An 11,883-nucleotide genomic window follows, 5' to 3' on the forward strand; every position below is an offset into this window, starting at 1 on the left:
TCAACCTCACTAACAGTGTCCATGTCTATATTAGTGCTAGAAAATTCTTCTTCTAGGGTCAAGAAATTGTTAATCTGAATATCATTGTCAAACACTTGCCAATTCTTTACATTGTCAGGTATGGTTGGCTTGTGTCTAATCTCAGCTGTAAACTGATGATTGGGTTCAAATGGTAATTTACAAGTGCTGGCAAATGTTGCCAAACTGTGAGCATGCAAATTATGTTTTCTTGGAATTTTGGCAAGCTGTGTTTCCAAAAATGTATTGAGGATCTCAATCATTGTTCCTCTGTAAGATCTTAATCTGGGATCATTTGTGAGGAAGTTCCCTTTTATCTATTGAATGACTAAATCAGAGTCTCCCAAAACTGATACCCTGATTGCCCCTAAACTTTTGATCAATTTAAGTCCTAGCAACAGGGCTTCATATTCAGCCATATTATTGGTGCATCTAAAGTTTAATCTGTAAGCATGCCCTTCAGCATGATCATTTTCTAGATTGTGTACCCAAATTCCTACTCCTGCCCCTAATTTATTAACTGAACCATCAAATTCTAAGTACCAAAGGATCTCATGTTCATAGTTAGTATCAGGAGTCTCAGAAATTTGTTTACTAGGGAAATCTAGCTTTTTAGTTTCATCTAGTTTCTCTTGAGTGTCTGATATATCATTGTTCTCAGAAATTTCATGAATTTGAACACTAGATTTTTCATTTATGATTTCTTCTTGTTCAAGTGCTAACACCTTGACATCAGTTGGAGGATTAATTTCAACATTGTAGAGAATGAAGGAGTCCATGTCAGAGTGCATGGAGTAGATGGGAAAATTTTGGGGTTTCTCCTGACTACTTACCACATATTTCATTAAAGTTTCTCGATACAATCTCTTTGGTTGACCAATTACTGAAACAGTAGCATAGGACATGTCCAACTGTAAAGATCCTTGGAGCTTTGCACCCCAAGATCTAGATAACAACATGCCATATTTTGGTGGAATACCAGCTACCACTATGTCCATTAAAATGGTCTTGGCAGGATATTGGACTAATGATACACATAAATCTTTGATCAATCCTAGACATCTGACCTGGCTTGAGTCAAAAGAGAACAAGTCTTTGTATGGCCTAGTAATATCTAGGTCCAACTTCTCCATTACAGATTTAGGCATTAAATTATGAGAAGCACCAGAATCAAACATGGCATTATGAAGCATTTTATCATGTATGTTCAGACTTACATAGAAAGGAGGGACCCCTCCATCTACTGATTTTACATTTACTTCAGGGCCAAAAATAAATTCAGGTTGGTCATCAAAGAGATTTATTGAATCTTTGTTCTCTAAAATTTGGAGTGATCTGTTAATTTGTCCTCTGTAGACATCATGTCTAGCCAATTCTATCAATGGAATGGCTATATTTAATTTGCCTATTTCAGTCTCAAGATTGAAAGGTTTTTCAGTTTGAATTTTGGTATTTGGGACAATGAGATTGTCTTTTTCTGTTGTATTTTCAGTGTTTTTCTCCTTTTCAGGAGTGGTGTTATTGGCTAAAGTTACTTCCAAGTCAATTTCTGGAGGTTCTTCCACCTTTACTTTGGAAGGAGTGGAAGTGGAAGGTTTCCTGTTAGGTTGTTGCTTGTCTGATACATCTTCAACTATTGGATTATTTGGGTTAGGAGCTATTCTAAGAAGGGTTTGTACAGGTGTGTTGTTGATCTTAGCTTTGTTAGGTTGCTTGGTTTCTTTCTATTTATTGGCCTCAGGGACATCTATTCTTCTACTCCTCAGATTGTATTGCTTGTGGACTTCATAAATGGCTGTATCATATCCTTCCCTAAAATCAAATGATTCACCTGGTTGAGTTTGGAATTGTTTAAGAGTGTGAGCTTCTTGGTCTTCTTGGGTCAAAAAAACTTCTTGTTCATTATTGAGGCCCATTAAGTTAATTTGAGTGTCTTCTGTTGGTTGATCAGAAGTTGAGGCTTTAGCATAATTTTCCTGGAATGGAGGCCTAATGTTTTGGTCAGGCCCAGTCTTTCTAGTATTAGGATTCTAGTTTTTTCTGAAATTTGGATTTCTCCTAGTATTGCTCGGTTGACCATCCCAAGGGGATTTCCTCTCAATTGTTTCTACTCTATCACCAAGTCTATCCATTCCTTTAATAATAACATCTAATTTCTGTTCAAAGGCAAAAGGTTCTTCTTTGAAAGGTGTCCTCCTTTCAGCGCTAGCTCGAGCTTGCTTAGAAATCAGGTTGGCCTCAACGCTGACTACTATACTCTGCATCTCTTCTAAGTCTCGAGGAGCTCTTTCCCTAAATTGTTATGCCATATTAGAATCGAATGCATCGGGGAATTTGATCAGAGCCAAATCTGGAGGAGGTTTGAGATTTTGAGGAATAACATTGTAGACATTATTGAATCTGGTACAGTAATCTTGGATAGTTTCTTGGGTACCTCTCTTTAAGCCTTCATATTCTGATAAAATGTGGAGAGGATCCTTCTTCTTTTCCCATCTATTCAAGAAGGTCTGATAAAGAGCTTGTGGGTCATTTATAGTGTTTGCAGGGAGGGCTCTAAACCATGTTCTGACATCTCCAGTTAAACTTTGAACAAATACTTTCATTCTGACATCATCATCATCAATCTCATAGTTTTCAAAATAATCTGTCATTTTCTTGGTATGTTGTTGAGCTGTGTAAGTGCCAGTACTGTCAAAATAGGTGATTTTGCTTTGATAATCTTGAGGCATAGCCCCTGGATTTGCAGGTAATTGCAGGGGAGCATATCGGTTTGCCATGTTTGCAGATATAAGTGTGACAACTGGAAGAGCGGGGATAACAGTGGAAATGTATGCTGTAGATGGAGGAGTGGGAAGGATAGTTTGAGGTGCTGATGGGGAACTTGAAGAAGCTGCAGCAATGACAGAAAGATTTAGTGGTGTTTGAGAGGTAAGCTCAGTTTGGATAGGGTTCTACAAATGTTTGTCAAGGTGTGAACTAGCAGAATGTTCTTGGCTCTCCTGGTTTCTAAGGATCTTAGGAATCAGATTAGGATTTCAAAGACAAGTGGGGGATTTTGATCCAGGTTTGATCTAGTGTAACAGATCTTCTTTGGAGCCAGTTTCTAGGTGTATTTTGGTTTTTCTTGGAATAATTTTAACAATACAACTTTGACAGACTCTTTTAAGAATTTTTAGATATTGGAACTTTTTGAACTTTCCTAAAATATTTTTGTAAAAGGGACTGATCAAGAATTTGAAACAACTGTTCAAAACAGATAGCAACAACAACAAAAATTATTCAGTTCCCTAGTGGAGTCGCCAATGATGTTATCACTCAAGTTGTTGCCCAAAGTTGTAAGAAAGGGAATACAGCCGAGGTAACCACAGACCAATCTTTTAGATACAGATTATAGCCAATCTGCATCCAGAGAGGGCTCTCTCTTTATGATTTGGTTTTGTTTCGAAATGTGTTAGGCTAGTTATGAAGTTCAAGGGTTTTGTTTTTGGTTTGGATGGTGGAATTCAATAGAATAGTGAGGTAAACTGAATATTTCAGTCCATTGGGCATGATGGAGTCGAAGAAGGATGACATTCTGGATTTGGTTTCTTAACAGAGGATGGTATCACAGAGAAAGGTAGTCAAACATGGAACGAATATAAGCTGGAATCAGATGGAATGGGCTCAATGGATGAAGGGAAATTAAGAATCCTTTGACATATTGAAAGAGAGAAAATGAATGATTACTGGTAAGGAGAAATTAATAATTCATTAGCAAATAGTCAAAATGCAAGAATCAGGAAGCAGGAGCAACTAAGAATTCATTGCTTATATTAATTCTAAAGAAAACACAGAGAATAATAAAGATTGAAGATAGAGTGCATTTTAAGCAAATTCTAAATTAATCCTTTTCTTTACCATTCAGATTATGAAACATAGTTGATATAGTAAACAAGAAAACTTTAAAACATGAGATATAAGGGACTTATTGATCTGGAGTTTAATTCAAGAATTTTGTGACAAGTCTTCTGCATCAATTCCTCATCTAGTAGGCCAGACAACAAATGGTTCCAACAACCTTTTTTTTATTCCAAAGTTTCAGTATTACAGCAAAATCTATGAATACCCACCAACCTCAAAAACTTCGTTTGGGGGGGTATTTATACAAAATATCTTTAAAAAATATCTGATGGAGATAATATCTGGTGATGACTAATCCCTTTTTTACAAAAGATAGAGAAAAATAGTCTCGAAAACAAGGAAAGGATAAATTGATGATGTGCTGGTTGTTCCATCCTTATCGGATGTACTGGAGGTAGGTTCTGCGAGTCGGTTTACAGCTGTATTCCACTGATACTCTATGCTGGCTACTCCATCTTTGTCAGATATTCTTCAATCCTGTTTCGATACACTTCGACCCGCTTGAGCCTCGTTCATCTCTGTTTAACTTATCGCGGAAAAATAACCCGAAATTTACGTTTTACTTAAGAGAAATTTACAAAATCCCCAACATGTCTTCCCACCATTGTTGCTTTGGCAATTTATGCTTCTGAAGTTTCCTTAGGGTTTCATCAGCTTCTGTGGAAAGGATGGACTAAAAAGTGGTTTTGGAGTCCCTTTATGGTAGTTGCGGACTATCTTTTACTTGAATTTGGTACTCACGGGCAGAATTTTCAGTGAAGAACTAAAATTTACAGGGTTGCCAGTAAAATGGATAAATACCTGGATTAAGGAGGCAAATTGAGTAACTGCAGGTCGAATGAAGGATTTCAGAGCGCGTTGTCATGGTCTCTTCGGCTGGGTGGCGGTTTAAAAGCTGGTACAGTGGCTCCAGTCATTATTTTGCATGGGAGCATGAACAAAGAGAATTACAGAAAAATGATATTTCGTCATTTTTTAACGAAATTCGGTTTGGCGAGTAATTTTTGGCATTTATTGAGCGGATGACGTCAGCATGATGGGACATCTTGTCGCGTAGCAGAAGGTGGTAAGTGGTTTTACCCCGGACTGCTTATGGGCTAAAGTGGTTTCGGACGAGAGGGCTCGACACGCGTCCATGGTACGGGTGTGATACCACCTTTCACTCGGGCATTAATGTTCAACGGATGGAGGGCTAGTGAAATGCATATCAGCCGTCCGATGGGAGGGCGTCGATTGGACGGGGGGGCTCGTTCGAGGTGGCAGAGGCTTTAAGTGGTGGGACCGTTGTAATTAACCACGATTTCAATGGTTTTGGGAGCGATTGTATTGGTTGTCGGGGTGTTTAAGTTAGGTTATTAATTAACCAAAGGTTAATTAATCCGAGGTTATGCACACGAAGGTTATTAATAATCTCCTGATGAATTATTAATCCCTTTAAAACAGTGAATATGGCTATATCACCGGGGGACGGGAAATATTAATAATTGGGGATTTTTATTATAAATATAATATGGGGAAGGGTAATGGGATAGGATTTAAATAATAAAATTAAAGTTAATATGAAAAAATGAATTGGAAAGCGCCAAGTCATAATGTTTAAAAACTTAGGAAAAAGGGAAAAACAGGGATTTATACAAGAAATGAGGCCATTTCCCTAAGTAAAAATGGGGTTTTACCTAGGCATCTGATGAAAGAACAAGGAATGAGTGACTTTAAGGATATTTAAGCAGATCTTAATATCTCTGGGGGAATTTAGTAAATGATTTGGGAAAGGGATGAATGGGAGTTAGTCATGCTTTGCTTGAGCTGTATCTGAAATATAAAACTGCCATGGTACCTGTGATAGAGGTAAGATTAACATTCTGAGAGACAAAATCAATCACAAGTCTTATTCTGCAACACCAAAACTGCCTACCCAGCCTACTGTTCCTAACATTTTCTCTTCTTTTTCTTTAGGTGCACTTGGACTAGCAAACCCTTTACAATTTTCCTTTCTTTGCATGATAAGCCTATCTAAGTCTACCCTTATTTCTTCCAAGGGCTCAGATTAAATAGTTGAGCTCCTTTGCTTCTCTACCTATCTACTTATCTGCCAAGTTTCAACAGTTTGGACAGATTTTTATTCTCTATCTCTAAGACGGGAAATTCAAACATGACCATTTATCTTTTACCCTTTGATTTTTATTTTAGGGCATACCCTCTTTACATTTTTTAAATTTTCTGATTTTTTGAAAATATGGAAAACCTTTGCAACAAGAAAAGGTATGTACATATTGCAAAGCTAATCAAGTCAATCATGAAACATGGCACCTTTTGGTATAGGAGCATAACAGCGTATACAAAATAAAGACTTGATGTTCAGATATGACTAATCTGTCAAATCAGTATTGTTGATTTACTGTTGTTGCTATTTTACTGTTTTCCGTCAATGAAGTCTTCTTAGATCTGAATGTAAATCTGAATGCATAAGGATTTTGATATTTGATTGATTGTATAAGTGAGAAGAAGTGTTTTTGGTTGCCTGCCTGTGTAAAGTTCTGTAAGTTGACAGTAGATGTTCAGTACACTGCTGATTGGTACAGCTTGTGATTCAGAGATTTTATGATTCAGAATATTTAGAGGTATACGCAGGTTGGGCTGAAGGAAGTAGCATATACACGCAATTTTTCTTCATTGAAGTAGCGTATACAGTCTAGCACAGGAATTTTTGAGGTTTTAGTTGGTTTTAATGTTGATACAGGTTTCTAGGTTCAACACAATGTTCTGATGATAGTGATCTGATTGTTTCAGATTAATTCCATGTTGCTTGATGAAGTTTGAGTTTCTAAATTTCTGATGGGTTATTGATGAGTCAAGTTCTTCATATGTCTTGATATGTGATAGGAGCATCCAGTCTAAAAATTCATGAAACATGGTCCCTGGTGGAAGAGTGGAGTTTTCTGTAGGCTGGCACCTACGTACTAGTAAACATATTGGCTAGTACAAGAGCTAGGGGGTTGTAGCTCCCTTCCAGTAGAAGTTGGAGAACAAGAGAAGGTTGTAACCTTCTGCAGGTAGAAGCCTATGTATTGGTATGAGCCTACACTAGTACAAGATTGTAAACATATTTTCTTATTATTAAAAGAAGACAGAGATGATAGCAGCAAGTGGTTTTCACCCACATTGGGTTTCCACCTTAAATATTGGTGTTCATTTGTGTTGCTTATGTGTAATGGTTTATTATGTTTATACTGCACATGGTTATTGTTTAATGATTGATGAAGTACTGATGCACTAATTAAAGATCAACATATCATGAATTAACTGAATAATAAGTTTACTACATAAATGTTGGTTGCCTTAAAGACAGTTGTGTGTACACGCTAGTTCCCCTCTCTGAAGTAGCGTATATAAATCTGATTATGAAAAAGAAAAATTCTTGATCTGATAATACTAATTCAACCCCCCTCTCAGTATTATTTCCAACAAAACTCATTATATTTAATAAGAAATTTGAACAATGGTGAGGCTATTTCTATAAAGTTTTCTATAAATTGCCTATAATAACTTGCATGACCTAAGAAACTTACATCCTTTTGAGTCTTTTGCACGGGAAATTTGGAGATGACTTATATGTTTTCTAGATCAACCTTGATACCTACATATGCTATGCAATCCCCAAAATAATGCATTCAGTAAGTAGCATATGCCATTTTTCATGAATTAATGAAAGAATAGTTTCTTAACATCTAATAAGATTTTTTTCTAGATTGTCTAATGCTTCCTCAAAAGTATTAGCATAAACCATAAAGTCTTCCATATAAAATTCTACACAATCATGAATCAAGTCCAATAAAATACATAGAATGACACATTTAAAAGTAGCAGGAACGTTGCATATCCCAATTGGTAATACTTTGTATGCATATGTCCCCCATGGACATGTAAATGTTGTTTTATGCCAATATTATGGTGCAATTTGGATTCGATGATAACTGCTAAAATAATCAAGAAAGGAGAAATATTTATTCCCTACTAAAGTATCTAAAAATTGATCTATGAACAAAAGAGGAAAATGGTATTTTAAGATAGCTTTATTCAATTCTAAAGAATATATGCAAGTATTTACCATTCATTTTAGGAGAAATTACTAAAGGTAGTAGCCATTGGTTATTAGAAATAAGGTATATGAAGTTCACATTTAGTAATTTATACAATTCTTCTTTCACAATCTCCTTTAACACATGATTCATATGTCTTTGGGGTTCCCTGACTGATTTAGAATTTGCTTGAATAGAAATATGATATATACATGAAGTAGGATGAATTCGTTACATATTATTATATTCCCATGCAAATACAATATGATTTTCTTGTAGCTTCTTTATTACTTGTTTTGTCGGAGACTCTTCAAGTTTAGAATTGATGTTCAAAGTTTTTACTTGCTTAATATCAACAAGAGTACTACAATACCCTGTTATGGAATTGATAGAATACATTGAATCAAAAAGTGCAAATAAAGATTCCATATTAAAATTTTCTTGAATTTTTTTGTCTAAGATATGCTCAAAAGATTTCCCTTCAAGATGTTGAATAAAATTAGGATTATTAATTAAATTAATGATTTGATTTTCTTCAATATTCTCTTTCAAATTCATAGTTTGTTCAATTGTTAGAATTGGTTGTACTATTTATTCATTAGTATTAAGCCATTATGTATTTTCATTTACTTAAGGGTTTTCTAGGTGGATAAAATGTAAATTTATTAATTGAATCACCATGTGAGATAGTCATGTTTCCATATCTACAACTAATGAATGCATCAACTATAGCTAACCAAGGTCTCCCTAGGATTAATGGACAACCACCTAAATTAGATTTAGGTTGTAAAGCCATAAATTCCACATGATATTCTAGAGAACCTAAATAAACTATAATATATTGTATCATTTCTTCAGGTTTAATTATTGATTTATTTTATAGTTGTAGAACTGTGGATGTGTGACAAAGATTAGACAATTGTAATTCTTCCGTAGTTCCTTTTGTCATCACATTTATTGTAGCTGCTAAGTCTATTAAAGTGTTTGAAATTGGAAAATTATCGATGCAAATCTTAACAATAGGACTATTGGGATCAATATATTTTCCATAATATTTTTTCTCGACATGTTCTAATTTTCCTAACGCTTGCACTGCTTGTGGATCTTTTTTCTTCCTAGTTTTCCTAGGCATTCCTTAATTTTTTAAGCATATATTAGGATATATTTTATTGCTTGTAGTAGTGGAATTTTATACAAATTCATATAGTAAATCATGTTTAAATAATGTAATTTGCTTACCTAATTTCAAACTTTATGGAAAAAGAGGAATTTCGTACGACTATGGTTGATCTATTGGAGAAGGAGTTTGTTTATTGGTATACTACTATTACTATTTGATTGATTAGGAGTCTCCTCCTCACTTTGTTCTTCAATAATAACAAGAATTTTTTTATGAACTACTCTTCCTTATCTAAGGTGAATATCATTTTAAATCAAGAGGAGTAACCATATAAGTTGGAATTTTTTTGTAACTCAACATTGTATGTAGGTTGAGATACTATATTATTGGGGTTTGGAATGGATTACGTAGGTAATTGAGTTGGTCATTGAGGAGGTTAATTCAATGGTAATTGTAATTGTTTGTATTTTAGAACTTGTGGTCATTGAGGTTGAGTAGGATAGTTTGTTGTATTTGTGTATAATACTGGGTCTATGGAGGATATTGTTGATGATATTATAGATACTATGGAATGTGCTCATAGTTAAGCCCGCATCATCCCTATTCCAACATTCGTTTTGAGTTGGTTGTGGTGATCATACTTGCCAATGAATAGGCGGAATGCAATTGTATTAATTTTTTGTGAATGATCTTAAAACATAGCTATTCCTCATGGATGTAAGGGTCTCTTAGGTGAAACAAAATAGAGTTTTTCAATGGCTTCCTTGTCTCCTTAATAGACCTCTTTAAGTTATGGAATTAATGGATAGTTTTGCATTACATGGTTACCTACACAAATGTCACAAATTTCAATGGTTTTCAAAGGACATTATTTTAAAGGATGTTTCTTCCTACATTTTGGACAAAAATTAGAAAAGGATATGTTAAATCCGTCCTTCTTTTGCTTAAATATTAATGTATTTAGTTGATATTTGAGAGTACTAAGAATGTTAGTTTTAAAATTATCTAATAAATTGTTAATTTCATCTATTTTTCCCTCCAATTGTTGATTTTTTAGCTCTAGAGACCATGTCTAGATCTTACCATACATAGCCTTTCCTCGAGAAATGTGTTTGTATAAATCATAAATTTATGGATAGTTTAATTGAGATACATCTTCGATGCCCATGATATTGAGTACATCAATCCATTAATCTTTGATTCCTTGAAACAAAAGAATTAGAAGAGTATCCAAATCCAAATTTTTTTGTTTATCCCTCTTAACACTACAATGCAATCTTTCTAGATAATCTTCAAGGGTCTCATCCTCTTTTTGTGACATTTTAAACAATTCTCGCAAATCTCAATTTACATGGTAATCTTTGTATTTTGTAAGAAATATTTGATGCATATCACCACAAATTTTGACACTATTTGTTCCTAATCCCATAAACTAATGCAAAGTTGCATCCTTAAGAATAATTGGAAACAAATTAAGTTTTTGGGCATCAAGAGGGTAATCATAACTATAACATAATACATCAAATTCAAAAAGAAAAGTTTCAGGAATTTCTTTTCTCATACTATGGAATTTAGGTAGTATTGATGATGAAATGCTTTGCATATAAGCATTTGTTGTTGGATCGAAAATAGGAAATTCAAATTCTTCTTCAACATTTTTTGTAAATATTGTTCCTCTTGTTTCCTATTCCTCATATTCTCATTCTTCTTACTGGTTTCTTTCTCTTCATGTTCAATCATATTACCTTGCATAGACTCTTATGATGAAATAAGGTATGTTGTTTCTTGTAACGATTGTCAATGAGTGGTGTTTTTGATTGATCACTAATCAATTATTCTTTACTTTATAACTATATAGTTTGCCCGCTTCTAGTGGACTTGATATTTTGGGATTTCTTCTTCTTCTTTAGCTTTTCCTCTATCTTGTGAAACCAAAATTCAACCTGCTTGTCCTCCTTTGCAAATTCTACCTACATACGGCATGGCTCTTACTACACCATTATTTAATATATATGGAGTGGTGGATGGAGTTTTCATTCTAATAAATCTATCTCTAAGATCTCTACATCTAAAGTCTCTACCTATAAGATTCATACATTATAATTTAAATGAAAACATATTAAATTAATGTAAAAATAACTCTATACTTTTAACACTTCCTTGAAAATAATGTCAAAATGTCAAATAATTTAATTTCTTTAAATTCTTTTTCATGTAATAATTTAGCGACATATACTTGTGAAATGCATACACTACTTATGCAACACTCATCTTCTAACTAATCAAAACCCAAAACCTATTGTAAATAAACTAATTCAAATTTTATGAATAAATATATCTCACTCCTAACTAATATAACATTAACATAAAGATCCTTATAGTTACAATTTGAAATATTTTGGTGCAACAATTACTCCATTTTAAATAGAAATATTTTTATGTTACAATAATTACTCTGTATTAAATTAATTTTAAATAATAAAAAATTATGTTAATTACATTATAGGTTGAAATAATCAAATAGCAATTTTAAAAATTCTGAATAATAAAATAATTTTATCTTCCAAATTGTTCTCTTAGTCCGTCATAAATAATAAAAACAAAAGTCAACATCTTTACTCAACAACCAGATTGATTGAAGCCTATAAATAAATTGAATCACATCACACTACAGCTAATTTAATTTCAAATATCCAACAAAATTACCTGAAAACTAACGTGCACGTACCAAATGAGGAGGCCCTTCCAACTGTGGAATATGCACAT

Source organism: Pinus tabuliformis, chromosome X, assembly GCF_031772625.1.
Source record: "Pinus tabuliformis cultivar Carrire ecotype Pingquan chromosome X, CPIR1, whole genome shotgun sequence".
Classification (NCBI taxonomy): Eukaryota; Viridiplantae; Streptophyta; class Pinopsida; order Pinales; family Pinaceae; genus Pinus; species Pinus tabuliformis.